The sequence below is a fragment of the Podarcis muralis genome, chromosome 16 (genome assembly GCF_964188315.1).
Source record: "Podarcis muralis chromosome 16, rPodMur119.hap1.1, whole genome shotgun sequence".
NCBI lineage: Eukaryota > Metazoa > Chordata > Lepidosauria > Squamata > Lacertidae > Podarcis > Podarcis muralis.
In genome coordinates, this window is record NC_135670.1 from 31608535 (window position 1) to 31625932 (window position 17398).

Below are 17398 nucleotides of genomic sequence, written 5' to 3' on the forward strand. Positions count from 1 at the left end.
TCATGGACTTCTAAAAACAGGAGGTTTGCCTAGATTGAAACAAGCTTTTAAACTTTCACATGGCAGTTTATTTCTTGATTTGGTGTGTATCAAAACATAGACCTTTCTCTCCCCCCCCCCCCCACATGCTGCAGAAGATGGAAGAATCTGAAATAAGCAGCAAGAAGTGCCTGAGGCAGTGTTGTTAAAAGGCCTGGCCACCATGTTGCAGGAGGAATATGCATTCTTTGGCCAAATACCTGAAGGTGTTCTGTACTCTACAATGTTAAAAAAGTACCTTTCCATCATCAAGCCCTAACTCTGCTGCTTGTTTTGTAATCCAATAAAATGCAGGCACAGTGCTATCATCACTTACATTTCCGCCTCTAGATCTTGGATCCAACAGATGTGCAGCACCATGAATAGGATGGCAGCAAAATTATGTTGCCCTGTACTTTCAGAGGCCTAGTCAAGAGTACAGAAATATCCAAAAACTATACCAATAAGAGGAAGGCACTGTTTTAGATGCTCTAGCTCAGAGGTGCGGACTACAAATCCCATCAGCTTTGATGAATGGCTATGCTTGCTGGGTTTGATGGGGGATGAAGTTCAGCAACAACTGGCCGACCAAAGGTGCCCCAGTCCTACTCCAGCTGCAATCTGCAGAAACACATGTATGCCAAGCTATTACTGTACACACATGCAACTCAGGACCTCTCAGTCCAAACAAAATACCTACCAAATCTGGGTGTAAAGGTTCAAAGAAGCGTTCATGTCTTCCCTATTAACTGTTTGTGCTCTGTAGCTAAGTCCTAATATATTTGAGAATCCTGCAGATTGGATAAGGCCATCCACTAGCCTCTTAAAAACAGCAATGCTTAAAACACTCAAAGGGAAAGCTGGAACTTAACTACACACATAACAAGGCACCAAATTGTATGTGCCCCTTGCAGTCAGTTCCCATGGCAACCAAATATTCGATCCAAAAGGATGCACCGGAAAGATCATGACAAATGTTCCTTGCTGTGATGCCTCAATTCAACTTAGCAAGTTCAGGATATACTTGCAGCTATCAACAAACAGAGGAAACTGGGAAACATTTGTTTAAAAATGGCAGAATGAGGATGCAGGATGTCTTTGGCAACTCACTACTGAGAAACGCATTCTCCCTGTAAATGCATTTCCCAGGAAGATGGAGATGCTAGTGTAATGCAAACTCTCAAACACCTGAGCAGAAATGCCACTTGACATTTCAGAATCAATTGTGCTGCTGAATGTTTGAATGTGTGTGTGTGCACGCGTGCGCGCGCGCGCGCGCGCACACACACACACACACACACACAAACAAAACAAAACTAGCATGTCAATGAGGAAAAGGCTAGCCTAGAACCTTCTCCTTGACATGTTTATTCTGTAGGGTACATAGGAAACTTAGAAAACCTATGGCCCTCCTGATTGGCATCCACCTCTTATCATCCCTGACCACTGGCTGGGGCTGCTGTAACTTAGGGTCCCACAACACACAGAGGGCTAAAGGCTAAAGGTTCACCACACATGCCTTCTGCATGAACTGCAAGCAAGAAAACTCGAAATAGCTCTTTGTGAGGGTTTGAAAGAGGGTTAGATGCATTCATAAAGCGATCAATGGCTGCCACTCACAATGGCTGTATGGAACCTCTAAGTTCAGATGTAGGATGTCCTGAACACTAGATGTCCGGAAACAGCGGCAGGAGGGGGGCTACTACTTTCAAGTGTTGCTCGTGGGCTTCCCAGAGGCATCAGACTGGCTACTGTGTGCAGGAGGATGTTGGAAGAAATGGGCCTTTTCTTATAGTTAACTCTGGGTGCCCAGTCTTCTACAGCCGAGTGCCTGTCGTATGTTTGGCTTATCTTTATCTTATTTTCTGACACAGCCCACTAGATTGCTCCTGGGCTGGATCACAGCTTCCCACAAACTACTCCCCCAAATCCGCAAGTAGCAGTTCCAGCAGCAACAACAAACAATCTCTTTCACATCCCAAATGACAGGGTCTGAAGTATAAGTAGGTGGGCACTCTGGCCATGCTGACTGCGTTCCCAACTGGTAAACCAAGAAAAATAACAGTACATTAGCGTGCAAGGTAAATAAAAGGTTTCTGGCTAAAGTATAATCACAGAATGCACTTCCAAGTAAATTGATGCCTATTTATTTATTTTGGATGAAAGGAACATGCTGGAAAACCAGTTGTTTTGGGCTCCCAGAGTGGTCTCAGGATGATAATTTCAGTGCAATATGAATGGTACACTCTTAAGTTCAAGTTGTAAGTAGGATCAGCTGTTTGCCGCATGAGCTAACAAATTATATTTTGGTTGAAACATTTGAAAATACCAGTGTTTTTAAAATTCAGCTCTGAGAAAACAGGATGACAAGCTTGGATGGTAAGATAATTAACAGTATGCTGAACTCAGAAGCTGCGAGTAAATGGACTCATTATGTAGCCCTTCAAAGGCTGCTTACCCAGGCTACTGTTTGTTTTCATTACATCCTGAGGTTCTGAGATAATTCTTCTACCATTCATCATTAGCAAATTCAACCCATCTTGTGCTATGTTGTCTGATGTAAGGCTATGTGACTGTTGTGCTACACCCATTGGCAACTGCGTAGTATGGATTGCCAGTGCCCGGAGGGTGAACAGAGCCTGCCACAGCAGCCCAGCCTTTGCTGCCGAAGCACCTCCTCCCCCCACCAGAGCCAAGTGGGGCTAGGCTGCACCACATGTGCAGTGGGAAGCCCAGCCAGCTGACATGGCCCTTGGATCATTCCAGCCTTGCAAAGTTGCTCACGGCTGGCATGAGAAGGGTGCAACAGCCATGTACCCTTCGACCCCAGCCTCAAAAGCAAAGGTGAGGCTGGAATAGAAGGTGTTGTGTCCTTCACACGCTGCCCTGCCAGTCCTGAGCTCCCTTGCGAGGCTGGGATCTGATCTGAATGATTCACCTGGCTAATCCTTCAGATCAGATCCCGGCTTTGTAAAGCAGTGCAGGGCTGGCAGGATGGTGTGAGGAGCCAAATGTGCAGTGCCCCCTAAAAAAATGTACCTGGGGCCAATGCCCTGGCAGCCCCCCCCCCCGCTATGCCCCTGCCCGTTGGGTGTTCCTATACTTTCCAAAAGACCATTTCTCATTTGTAGCTCAAAATGTTCCTTGCAGGTTATGGGAGAGAGATGATTTTTCAAGAAACCTTGGTTGTCTAAATGATTCCAGCTAGAATTAAACTATGTGGTCCTTTGAATAAGCTACATAAATCTAATCTGAGCGAACCACAATGTCTGCAGACTCTTTTGCACTGGATTCCTGGTTTTCTTGGACCCCCCTGCCCCAAATAAAGAATCATAGAATTGAAGAGTCGGAAGGGACTCTAAGGGGGTCATCTCGTCCAACACCCTGCAATTCAGGAATCCCAACTAAAGCATCTATGACAGGCGGCCATCCAACCTCTGCTTAAAAAACCTCCAGTGAAAAATAGTCCACAGCCTCCAAGGGAGTCCTGAGACAGTCAAAGCCGTTTAGCAGTTCAGTGATAGAACACACGTTTTGCATGAAGAATGGCCTTAGGTTCAGTCCTTGACATCTCAGGCTAAAAGGGATCCCAAACAATGCTCTGGTTCAGTTATCACATGGTCATTGCAGGTATAGGGAAAATGGTTGTCTAAATTTGTGTTTCTTATTGAGACAGATCTGCACGAACATGCAAGGAGCTGATATGGCAGAGCAGATAAGAGTATTGGGTGAATGTGGGAGGCCAAGCTTCACATTATGGTTTGGCCTCAACGGCCTTGGAGAAACCACCCTATCTTGCTCTAGAGCAGGAATGAGGAACCTTGTGTTGCTAACGCTACAAATATATAGGTAATCCAGTTTACACAATCCATGCAACCTGTCTCTCTTATCTTATCAGAGTAAGCTTCTAGCAATGGGAGCTGATCTCTGCTGGACAAATCAGATTTCATAGTCTTTCTTTGGACTACATTGGGGAGGCCTGTAAGGTGGTTGGGTAAAAAGTGTAAGCAGCTCTGTGTGTGTGCCTTGACTGCATTCAGTCTCATCACATGCAGTAGAGGGAACCAAGTTCCTTGAGTATCATGCTTCTTGGGCAGAAGAATGCAACAACTCTCTCATTTTCTGATTGCTTTGCCCTCCTTGCCTCTTTGCAAGTCCATACATGGGCAGAGTGGGCAGAAATATATAAATCTACTGTCAGATAGCATGGCTCTCCTTCTTTCCATTTCCTGTCACCCACTGGTTTTCAAGCAGCGTTCCAGGGTATGAAAAGCTTTTTAATCCTAGGATTCATAATCTACAAGACAATTTGCTCATCAAGTCCAGGCTTCTTCTGTGATAGGTTTGGAGCACATTCACCGTTCAAAGTCCCAGCATGCATCACCAGCACCATGAATTGAGTATTTATTTGGAATACATATATACTGCTGTAAAGTCCCCAAAAGCTCTAAAGGAAGCTTGAAAAAGATCCTCGGTATAAAATCACACTCAAATCCAGCACAGGAGCAGAAAGTTCATGGTGTGACCATTGGCATTCAGCCAGCTTTTGAAGAACCACTTATTTCATTTACAATACTATGTTGTTTCACTGCCTATTTTAATGATGGGTGTTTATATTTTGATATTCATATATCTGGCTTCTATACTTTGTAAACCACTTGGAAGCCTTTCCTGGCATTAAGTGGTGTATAAATTAATAGGAATTTGTTTCTTGTGGGGCATAGGAATTTGTTCATTTCCTGCCCCCCCCCCCAATGTAGCCCGGCTCCCCACAAGGTCTGAGGGATAGTGGACTGGTCCCTTGCTGAAAAAGTTTGCTGACCCCTGATCTTGTTCTTCCCTGCTGCCATACAAGCCAATGGTAGCAGCTGGATATTTCAAAGCCCACAATGTAAACAGTCTTCCCTTGTTGGTAGTTCCCTGGAAGCAGCTCCTACTGAAGCCCTCTGAGGCAAGGCTGTGGGATTGAACAGCTGGGTATTGCTGAGTAAGTACCTGATACTTGGCAGGTAAGTTCATGTGCAAAGGGTTCCCCAAGCATTAAAGGTCTGAAAACTGTAGAATTTCTTGACAAGCAAACCACCTTCTTGACATGCAGTCCTCTTGACATGTAAACCAATGTTTCCTTAGCATGCAGTCATAATATGAGCCTTACTAGGAGAGGCTTAAACACTAGCCTCACCTAGGGTGGGTAGATTAATCACTGCTACAGCCCTACAGTGCTTTCCATAGTTAGCTGGAAGCAAATTCGGAAGTTTAACCCAAACACTTAATAACAATGTGGCACAATGGCTCTGTGTGGTTCAAGCCCACCCAGGGACGGCTGTGGGCAGGATTCCTGCATTGCAGGGGGCTGGACTAGAGTTCCTATCCAACTCTACAATTCTGTGATTCTACCATTCCTGAAACCCAATGCCCTCCACATGGCAGATGGGCACCTCGGAGGCTGCCTGCTCCTGTCATAACCTAAGCTGCTACAGGATTCTTGTGCATGAATAAATGAATAAGAATGATGAAGTGCCAATAACAAGCATGTGAGCAGGTCGTGTGAATAACACCACAAAGTTGTTCTCCCCCTTGCATTTGAAGAACTGCAAAATCTCGTAACACGAATGGCTTTTCCAAAGCCTGTGCTTTAAAAACTGAACTGAGAAGGAAAGGGCTCCTCCATTTCACAGATGGCAAGCGGTCAGAACGCAAGTGATTATCTTTCAAAGATGACAAAGCAGGGACAGAATCAAAGCATTACCGTCTCAGCCTCATTGCAGCTTTCGCATAGAAAATGTAGGGAGCCTGCTGCCTCATATGAGGTTGGACTAGCTATTCACATAGCAACACAGATTAGCAGCAACTTGCCAAGATCTTCAGAGGTCTTTCCCATTGCCTCCTATCTGATCCTTTTAATTGGAGATACCAAGGACGTGGGTGGCGCTGTGGGTAAAACCTCAGCGCCTAGGACTTGCCGATCGCATGGGCAGTGGTTCGAATCCCCGCGGTGGGGTGCGCTCCCTCTGCTCGGTCCCAGTGCCTGCCAACCTAGCAGTTCGAAAGCACCCTTGGGTGCAAGTAGATAAATAGGGACCGCTTACTAGCGGGAAGGTAAACGGCGTTTCTGTGTGCGGCTCTGGCTCGCCAGAGCAGCTTCGTCACGCTGGCCACGTGACCCGGAAGTGTCTGCGGACAGCACTGGCTCCTGGCCTCTTAAGTGAGATGGGCGCACAACCCTAGAGTCTGTCAAGACTGGCCCGTATGGGCAGGGGTACCTTTACCTTTACCTTACCAAGGACTGAACCTGGGGGCTCTACCGAATGTGCTCATCCTTTTGGTCAAAATACTGTATGCTTATTTCTTTCCAGGATAAGAAGCAAGCCCTTCCTCTTTTCCTTGTGAAACAAGCCATGCTCTGATTTCCAAATCAGGATGCTTGAAGTCCACTGTACATCATGTTCTTCCTCTCTGACTATTGGGACTGACTCCCGCATGTTTAATAAAATACTAGAAACAAGACATCCAAATGTTAAAATGTAATTTGAAGAGTATCTTCACGCCTCGGGCATTTTGATGCTCTACAAGGAAAGAAACAAAACAACTTCTTTTAACACTCCTCTCCCCTTGGGTATTTCTTGTCCTTGCTCATCCCTCATGAATTCCAAAACAAGAATTCTTGTTGCTCTATCCTCCTTTGTTACTTTCCTTTAAATAATAATAATAATAATAATAATAATGAAAGGACCAAGATAGGATTAGAAAAAAGGAAAGGAAGAAATTATCAAGTGGCTAAGAAAGGTAGAATAATTTTATTTTTAAAGGAAATGTTGAAAATAAAATTATTTGTTTGCACAGCCTTTTTAAGCACGCAGAGATGTAACTCTAGATGCTGAGCACATCTGCTGTTTTGGTGTGTGGGTTCAGAATATCACCACACAGTGCATCTGGATGATGCAGATCTGAGAAAAGAGGAAGACAGCTACCTTTCCTGCATCATCAAGGAAAAAGACAAGTCTCTGCTTGCACATTTACAGTCAAATTTTATTAACTGCTTGGCTCCCTGAAGGGTAAATGTAGGACTTGGGTTCCCAGCTTCTCCTGTGGTACCAGAAGCCCTGAGGCTTCCAAATACCCTTTCATTGTGGTTTGTTTTCACTGCTGAAAGAAAATGGAGGGGAGAAATCAAGCCAATCTCCCTTCTGCACCCCACACCCTACTTTTCAGGCTGAGGGAAACAACCTCAGCAAGGGTAAGGCTATGTATTCAGAATTGCAGTGATTATAATCAAGATTGTGGAGCAGCACCTGTAGGGCACAGCTGCAGCAAACCAGCTACACTGTGTCAGCATTCAACAACTGGACGTTGTTGCTGTTGTTTTGAAATGAAAGGTGGGGCGAGCATTAAAGCGTTGAAAGAGCTACCCCCTCATTGGCCTTGAAAAATTGTTGCCATGGCACAATGGTCTTTCTTTCGTTCTACAGGACTGGGCTGATGACACTAATAGCCCAATTTATTGTTGTTGTCAAAAGAGCTTCATCTACTGGGAATGACCAAGGATGCTCTCACAGATGATATAAGAGATCTAGGTGGAATATAAGGGTTCAGGTGAAGCCTTAGGGCTCATTGCTGTGTAAATCAATAGAAGAACCTTGAACCTGGCTCAGTAGCAGAAGGGCAGTCTGTTTTGACAATGGTGTCACATGTTCTCCACCAGATGCTCCCATCAGCAATCTGGTTGCAGTTTTCTGCACCAGCTGGAGCTTCCAAACAAGACCCAATGGCCCCACACAGAGTGCATTACAGTAATCTAGCCTTGAGGTTACCAATGCATGAACTACAGTGGTAAGGCTATGCCTGTCCAGGAATGGCATTAGTTGTTAGACTAGATGAAGCTGGTAAAAGGCACTCTGAGTCACAGAGTACACCTGGGTGACAAAGATGTATCCAGGAATACCTTCAAACCACGCACTTGCACCTTCAGAGGGTGCACAACCCCATCCAGAACAGGCAATTTGCCAATTTCCTGAACGTGGGAGCCACCTGCCAAACAGCTTCTGTCTTCCCAGAATTCAAACACCATTTATTGGCCCTCATCCAGTCTACCATCGCATCCAGACACCGGTCCAAACCTTTCACAGCCTCTCCTGATTCAGATGTTATGCCGAAGTAGAGCTGTTGTGTCATCAGCATACTGATGACGCCTCGCTCCAAAACTCCTAATGACCATACCCAACAGCTTCATATAAATATTAAATAGCACTGGGGAGAGAACAGTACGATATGGAACCCCATAGCACAAATGACGAGGAACATACACCCAGTGCTACTCTATGAACATGACCTTAAAGAAACAAACGGCACCACTGTAATACAGTGCCTCCAATACCCATCTTGCTAAGTTGGTCCAGGAGGATACCTTGGTCAAAATGGTATTCTGAAAGATTGTCTGAAGGCTAACACTTCCCCTTGTCCCTCTCACGATAAAGGTCAAGCTACAGTCAAGAAGTGTTGCTGAGATCATAGAAATCATAGAATTGTAGTGCTGGAAGTGATCCCAAGGATCATCTAGTTCAACCCCCCGGCGAATAGACATTCTGTTGTGTCGACCGCAACCTAGGTTTAAGGTGCCATTTTGTGCCTAGCTTATATATCTGAGTTTCTAACACTGCCCTTGCCCCTATAGACATCTCACAACCTCCTCTGTCTCCGCAGCCTCAAATGCCAGATAGTCATGTCAATGGTGCTTCAGAGCACTGACTCAGAGCAAGACCACAACTCCTGCATTCTCCTCTCTGAAGCCAAAGTGACTGTACAGAGCCTTTGGAAGCCCACGGGCTGCTGCTAGACCATAGCATTTTGAATAAATTATGCCAAGTAATTTTGTCTGAGCTAGGTGTGTGTAGATATGAAGGACATCTTAGGTTCCAGTGAAACTGAGGCATACCTCCAATGATTGGACCACACATAAATTTTTGTAAAGTTATAAATATATATTTACCAACCCTGGAGTATTAAATTGCCTAATTTTTAAATTCTAATTGACCTTGGCAATTTCATCTACTTAATAGTTTATCTTTTGTTTATATTTTGTACACAAATTGCAATTGCTGGTCTTTTAATTTATCTGTATCTGTTTGTATTTGATGCCCAAATATGAAAAGGCTAGTGGTTGATGCAAATATCTACCAACCAACCAACCAACCAACCAACCAACCAACCAACTGTCCAGGCCACTGGATACATATGGAATATCACAATACATTGACATGTCTTTAAGTTGGCACATGAATATTTACTGTTTTGGTTACAGGCGAACATGACTACTCCTCTAGAAAAGCAAGTTACAGCATGGCACTTCCGTACATTAGTTCTGAAATGGATTTCTGGAGATGCCAATACGACAGTGATTCTTCTATGCCTCTGTTAATCTGCACAGCAGTGCAGAGGACAAATATCAAACATCAGCATCTACCATGTCACTTGCACAACCAGGTATGCACAATCCCTTCTGATGTGACGCTTCCTCTTTGCTTCAGGTTGAATATTACAGTACTAAATGCAAACAGAAAACTGCAATATCCTCAATCAATCCTGAATTTAGTTGGAATGGGAAAGAATGTTCAAAACTCCTATTTAAAAGGTGTCCTTTCTAAATGTCCCTGAATACCATGGGCTACAACCAATCTCTTTGGGAGGATATAAAAGCCAGCCTTCATCACTATACCCAAGCTTCATAAATAGCAAGGCCCCCTTTTCCCTGGGAACTGAATATGCAAGCACTGTTAAAATATTTATGTCCTACAGGAACACTTGAAAGTGAACAGTTGCCTTTGTTACAGGCCTCTTGCATCTCTGGATGCAAAGACAGCATACATTTTAAAAAAAATCTTCTTTACTTAATCAATATACTCACCACAATCTGGTTCTACATTCACAATCACTAATGCTCATTAAAACTGCCACAAACACACTAAAAGAGGGAGGGATGGAAGGAGAAACCCCTTTTGCCATCGTTTAACCTCAACTGACAATAGAAAAGGATACTTAAATTGTAATTAATCCACAATTTGAAATATGCACCAGGGTATGGGTAACAAATATCTATGGTGGGGGCTTAACAGACACACTTAAAATAGCTTTAAAACACTATGCAAAATATCTACAGGTCTGTGACAGGAAGTTCTTACAACTCATCATTATTGAGTGATGCCTAAATGCTTAGAGATGTTTCGGCTCACACATTCAGGGAACCTGTTTTAAGGTGGAGGCAAATAAGCAAGGCCTAGGCACTCTAGTATTTTTGAACAGCCTGCTTATGGTATCATGCTTGGCTTCTGATGCAAGCAATGGTACAAGGACTGTGACTATGGAAACCCGCAATTGAGTTGAGAGGGCTACTGCCAGACAGGACACAAGAGGCACCAGACCCAACGGAGAGGCAGGATGCAGTTGGAATCCGCAGGCCTTGCAGAATGTTAAATCTGATATGCTCTTCCCACATTGCCGATTCCAGGCCTGATGAGTGGGGCATTTCCTCAAACTGCTTCTCTCCCACTCTACATTGGTGTCACAGGCAACTCCCTTTTCCTAAACCAAAGCTGAAGTGTACCATGCGTTCAAAAAGCCACAGGAGTTAGAACGGGCTAGACATTACACTGTGTGGCTCCACCACACAAATCATTGCTTGCCTCCAGTGTTCCTCTCTGAAACCCAATAAGGCACCAGTGGGAAAGAGAGCACATGCGAAATTAATTACTGTAAAATTAAACTGGATTGTCTTTTTCCTCTTCCTTCGCTCCCTTACCCAACAAAGCCCTTCCTGAAATCTCTCCAAGGTGTGTATATTTTATTTAAGTCACCAGAGCCCAAGCAGAACAGCCAAGACATTCACAGAAGTCAAGAAAGAGGAGGGCATGTGAGCACAATAGCTCCTTAAGAGAGCTCGCTCCCCCTCCGTCCCTCAAGCCTTCCCTTGCTCCAATGAACGTTTGGTGTCTGTCCATGAAAAACAAACATCAATCAGGCAACAGGCTGCCCCTCCCCCCCCATTCCTGGTCTGAAATAACAGACGTCCCCCACTGGGCTGGGAACGCCACTTCCCGGTCCAGCGCACATAGGGGATAATAACAGGGGAGCAGAAGGGGGGGGGGGATGAAATCCCGCTCCAAGGTGCCAGAATACACAGTGAACTGTGCTTTTCAGAGCCAGAGAAAACTTTGGAACACAACAGCTTTTGATTCCCCTCGTCCCATTGGGCCCGTTAATTATTTAATAGCTGGCTCGTGCATTTTCAGCGGTGATCTAGGAGGAGAAGGAGAGGAGGGAAGCAGGCGTTTCTCTCTCTCGCACACGCAGACTGGTCTAGCAGTGTATCTGTCCCCAGCAGGCATCTTGTGCTTCTTGGATGAAATAGTAAGAGGTGAGTGTTTCCAAAACTGGACAGAGGGAAGCAGTTTCCCATTAGGTAGCCGCAGAGTTCACAGTACGAGGCAAAGCAAATGAGACTTGCATGAGGTCTGGGGGTGTGCCCCAACCATGGATTTCTCTGAAACGGAAACTTGAGAAATGTCGGTTTCTCTCTGCCCCACTTTTCAGATGCAAAGGGAATGCATGCTTCTATGTTTACTGTTGCCCAGCGCCCAGAATATGAAACGATGTCAGGAATTTTTCTGAGCAGCAGTTCCTCTGGCATGGCTGGACGGTGAAATCTGCAACCTTGTTGGCAGCTCAAGCATTTTCATGGGCAATCAGCAATGGTGCCAGTCAAAGCTTCGGAGAAATCAGATCTGACTGGTCTTGTTCACAAAAGAGAGGGAGGCGGGGGAGACAGAATATGCATCTGGGTATAAATAAAATAAAGCCCCCAACCTAGTCTGCCAGCCTGCCGACATACCATCTAACACCGCTTGATGGGAAACCCCTCCAAAATGACAACACCCTGCTCTGTTTGTTTAAAATTACACATAGGAAGCCTGGCAGGAAAGCACAAAGGCAACCTTGCCAGCAGCAACAGAAGTAGACTCAGCAAGCTGCTGATCTATGCTAGACACCTGGGTGGCATCTTTAACAGTACAGGCCCACAGGGTGAGGAAAGGAGAACATTTCCTTGGCTAAGTAAATGCTTGAAGAAGGAATGCGTTCGAATTCACACATTTGGAACCAAAGAGGTGGTCTGTTTGTGGGGGTTTTTTAAAAAGATGAAAACATCTGTCCATGGGTCTACTAGAAAGACAGCTTTGCTTATTATAAAAGCACAGAATGTCTGTGACCCAATGACTGAGAGCTGTGCAAGCAAGCAGGGCTCTTCCACTGTTGGTGACACCAGGCGAGTGTCTCCTGCACTCCACAGAATTATAGCGTTGGAAGGAACCCCAAGGGTCTACTAGTCCAGCCCCCTTGCAGAGCTCCACTTGCCCCAGCTGACTATGGAAGTCCTGCCTGTGAGCACATGAAGCTACAAGACCCAACCCAGTAAGATTCCTACACCACACATAACAGAGTTTGGACCGTGGCTGATATGCCACCTGCATTCAGTGCAACTATCGTTAGTAGTTATATGACCACAAACCACAAAGGCTATAAGCCATAGTTAGAACTAAAGTGGCAGGCAGAATTTTCACAGCCAAAGCTGCTCTCATATCACATATGGTAAGAGAAGGACACAATGTACACAACTGTTCACGACTATTGTAGAATTGCTGCTGGAACTAACTCTACTGAGGAGTCAAAACCTCCTGTCCTTTTAATTTATTTAAAAAGTCTAAAACCTGCTTGACTTTTATTGTGTGCACATAAGGTAATTTTAAACAATAAAAACACAGTGTTTAAATACTGAACTAATTTAATTTACTATTATTGATTTTACTGGGATGGGGCAGTTTTTCTAACCTCAGACACCCAAATGTGGATTTGGATCCAATGTCATGCTGGCAGGGCTTGTCCAAGACTGTTTGCTGCTTGAGGCAAAGCAGCAAGCACACACACACACACACACACACACACACACAACCAAAGTCAAGATCAGTCAACTTGTTCTGGCAATTGGGGCATAAAATCTCACAATAATGTCTCCAACTCCAAGTAAAATTACAAAAGTAAATAATACTTTGCAGCCCTTTTATGACACCCCAAATCTCACCTTGCCTCATCTCTTGAGAGGGCCTTCTCAGTGGCTGCTCCCAGAATTTCCCTTCCTAGAGAAATTAAGAGTGGCTCCCTCCTTGTCCCTCCGCTGGCAGGTAGAAACTTCCTTGTTCCAAAAGGCTTTGGGGAACTGACTATTTTTAAGGAAAGGGCTGGTGCTGTTAGGTTTTTGTTTTTACTGTAATGATCTGTATGTTGTAATAGATCTTATACACACACATGAACATTCTAGTAATGACTAATTGTATTTTAATGATTGTTTTTTTTTCCTGTTTTTAGCTGTTTCTATTTTAGCTGTAGGCCACTTTTGAGTTCTTGTCAGGGGAAAAGGTGGGATATAAATAAATATAAGTATAGCAGCAGCAGCAGCAGCAGCAGCAGCAACAACAACAACAACAACAACAACAACAACAACAAGGCCTGCCCTGCCATCATGATTCAAGAACGTAATTACATACCATGGACAAATCCAGGTTGCATGCTCCATTTCTGCACCTTTGGTATCTAGGAAGGTGTATCACTGACAGTAGGAATGTTCCACATGATCAATTTTATATCTGATGAAATTGTTTCATTGTTTTCAGAGACTGTATGGACAGTTTTGTTGTTTGAGTTTGTTGTAATTATTTTATTGTTTCTGTTGCTTGTTTCACTGTGTTTTATTCTGTTTTTACCACGTACACCGCTATGAAGGCTTTATGCTGTGAAGTGGTCTATATATTTGTTTTACAACAACCACCCGTTTAATCCATGCTGTCCAAATACTACTCAGGCGATGTTGCAGGGAAGTACAGTAGAAACCACACCATGTTAGGAACGACATGCATCAGCACACAAACAATGCTCTTGCATGGCGGCAGCGAGGAACGAGCATCTTTCAGCAGCAACGAAACTGCCCGTGTCTCCCATTTTGAAAAACTTGTCCTTTCACAGTAGAAAGGTGTGCAATTAACAGCATCAACTTAACAGTGTGGTAAATCTCAGGCAGAAGAGCAATCAGATAAACAGAGGCTGAAGCTTATACTGTGGTGTGTGCGCGCACATGAGTGTGCATTTCTAGGATGAATTATACGCAAAAATGAAATTGCAGGAGTTGTCAGGGCATGAAGGATGCCCCCACGATCCAACCTCATTCACTCAGGATAGGACAGGACAGGCTGCTGTGAGCAATATAGGGATTTACACATCTCAAAATGAAGCTAATATAAAAATCAATTACTGAAACATACCACATGTCAACCCTGGGATTGCTGTGGAGAATGAACTATTACTGCTCGCCGCACAGATTGATCGGGAGAGAGTGCTTCCTGCTCATCAACCGCACGCCCCATGATTCCAAGATTGGGGGAAGGTTTCAGGGGAAAGAACTGTGCATCAGTCTGCAGGGGGGCTGAAACGGCAGCTTGTTAATAGTATTCTCTCTGCTCCAGCTGACCTCACTTCCACAAGAAGGAAATCACTGATTCACAAGAATTTTAGACAGCATCAGGGTTGCACACAAAAGGGAAACTGGACCCATCTGCAATTAAAGCGTGTGCTGTGATGGCATTGACCACTTTCATTGATTGAGCAGAAGGAAACACAAGATGAACTGGATGGTGGGGGGCAAGTCCAGTACCCCCTTCTTCTTATCCAGGCACCCCCAAAGCTCCCCCCACCCCGCTGACTTGTCAAATTACTTGTCAATTGCTGGTCTGGCCTCTATTACGCCAGTGACCTGCACCAAGCACAGGGTTACTCTGCCTGCCTGCAGGAATCCCTAATGGGCTATTATACAACTAAAGGTAGATTAATATTGATAACTTGTCAAACTGTTTCTCAAAAGTTAAGTGTGCGGCTGTAAGAGTGTAAAAGATAAGCAGGGAACAGAGAATCCAGTGGCATTAAAAAAAAGAGAGTGTCACAAATACACAAAGCATCAGAATGCATTTGCCTTTCAATAGCAGCAGTGAGTGTAAATGGAAGTTTTGCTGGGTGGGGGTGTTTGCAGATGAGTCCTGGCTGCACACTCTGGGTGTAATTCATGGGCAGGTCAGTACTAGAGCTACATAAATAACATGATTTATGTCCCCACTGACTGGCAGCAGCTCTCCAGGGTTTTCAGACAGGGTTCTCTTCCAGCCTTACTTGGAGATGCCAGGTATTGAACCTGGAGCCTTCTGCATGCAAAGCAGATGTTCTGCCACTGAGCTGCGGCCCTTACTAAACTGTAAATCTAAACTCGGGAGCACAAAGGGAGTCTAGCCAGAAGCAAATGTTTATTGAAACGAATGAGAGGGAAAGGTAAACAATCATGGGAAAAGATGAAGAGCCCATTCAGTTTTTCTTTTTAAAAATTCTTTTAGCTCAAGGTAATATAAACTGTTATTAGTCAAAGGTTGGAATTATTTATTAAATGCCTTTGCTCATAACCCGATAGCCTCTTTTAATTGACTTTCACACAAACCGAACATGTAAAACTTGTCTGCTGAGGCAGAACCGTGCATGTTGGTTATTTTTCTCTCCTTGTTACAAGACCCCCTCAGAACCCTCCCAATATATACTCTATAATTAAAGAAAACAAACCATTCTTTCTATAACATTTATACTAGTGAGAAGAAATTGTTTATTGTTTAAGGGCTTTTCCTCCCTCCCTCCCTCCCCCCTTTTAAGCCCTCACACGCTGTTAACGTTCCAGAATATTTAATTGTGCTGCATTTAAAATGTGAAATATTTTCAGGAAATGAACCAATTCTACCAAGGAATGGCAGTTGCACAGAGACATTTATGCTACCCTAGGTAATGGGATGAGCACGTAGCTTCTCTCTCAACTCCAAAAACGCAGCCGTGGCTTGGACGCTTTAAATCAAAAAGCAATTTCAGTCTGTAATGCTCAAATAAATAATTAAGTACATTCTATCTCCCGCAGTATTGCTTCTATTTATTCTCACCCCAGTGACAGGAATGTAGCAGCGTACCCCAATAACCTTAAAATAACAGACCTGCCACCCACCAGAGAGTGCAGAAATGTTTACAACTCAACTTTTCACCCTGATACTACAAAGGAACACTGTATACCAGCTTAACAGTGGAAAATACTCAGCTGGCGGCGGCTGGGTTAAGTTGCGGAGAGGCTCGATATTGCTGTCTTGTCTTAGACAATACTAGATTGGTGTTGATATTAAAACCATAAATTGCTTCTCTCCCTCAGCTGTTGGTCCTGATGACATTTTTTGCCCATGTAAGTTGAGCTTTCCTGACATGAGACAAACGGCACCGATTGAAAACTGACCTCAGTGTGTGGCTGTGAATTTTCCACTGGGCCTTAACAGAAGAGTGGTATGAGTTGCGAGAGTTGGTGAATAAATGGTGCAGGAAATCTTGGTGTTAATGTACAGGATTGAGCTGCAGATCTAAGTGTCATCAGAAGAGAGACAGGGGACCTATGGCCATCCACATGTTGTTAGACCCCATCAGCCACAGCCACTGAGTCCGCTGGTCAGGGAAGATGGGAGTTGTAGGACAACAATATCTGGAGGGCTGCAGGTTCCCCTGCTCTGCTTTAGGTCCTCATGTGACTGGCTGTGCAGTCACAGAACATGAAGAAGGTGAAGAATTGATTTATGGAATTCACTGCCACGAGATCACACTAATCCAGAGAGGAGATGTTTCTCAACATGGAGCTTTCCATGTTTGGGATTCTATGCCTCTGAATTCCAGTTGATGGTGAGCAACTATTAGGAAGAGAGGTTGAAAACCTTCCTGTGGGCTTCCCAGAGGCATCTTATTGGCCATTTTGGGAAGCAGAACACTTGACTAGATGGACCTATGGTCTGCCCTAGCAGCACTTTTCTTATGCTTCCACAATGGACCAGTGAACAGTGATGGAGCTGCAGCTTTAGGAGCCGGGCCCTATGATCAACATGAAAAAATCCAGGCTATTTAACTGTACAACTGGGGAGTGAGCCTCACTGAGCACAGTGGAACTTGTATGTGAGTAAACATGCACGGGATTGTGATGTAAAGCAATGAATGCTTATGGCCTATTTTGGTTGTCCATTCTTTCAGTATGAATAAGCCTTTCCTAGATATCAGTCCCAAACACACTTAGAATGGTGTGCCTCGCTTCTTGATAGTCTCTCACCCAGTTGGCTGCAAACTGGAACCCAAGTGAGTGTGACACAGCAAGGAGGCACTCTGATAAGATGATGTCCCGAGTGGAAATTCCACATTCCTAGGATGCTTCACATCTTCTAGAGATGAGCAGACA

The 17398-nt window shown here is 44.4% G+C and overlaps 1 protein-coding gene and 1 long non-coding RNA gene across 29 annotated transcripts in view; one reads left to right on the forward strand and one right to left on the reverse strand.

The window, feature by feature from the left end:
* The window catches only part of FBRSL1 (fibrosin like 1), a 792934-nt gene that overhangs the window by 67265 nt on the left and 708271 nt on the right, over positions 1–17398 (reverse strand). The window lies entirely within an intron of this gene.
* Positions 11158–16047, forward strand: LOC114586720 (uncharacterized). Its single transcript, XR_003704171.2, has 2 exons — positions 11158–11425; positions 13429–16047. It is a non-coding gene; the product is annotated as an uncharacterized LOC114586720 (long non-coding RNA).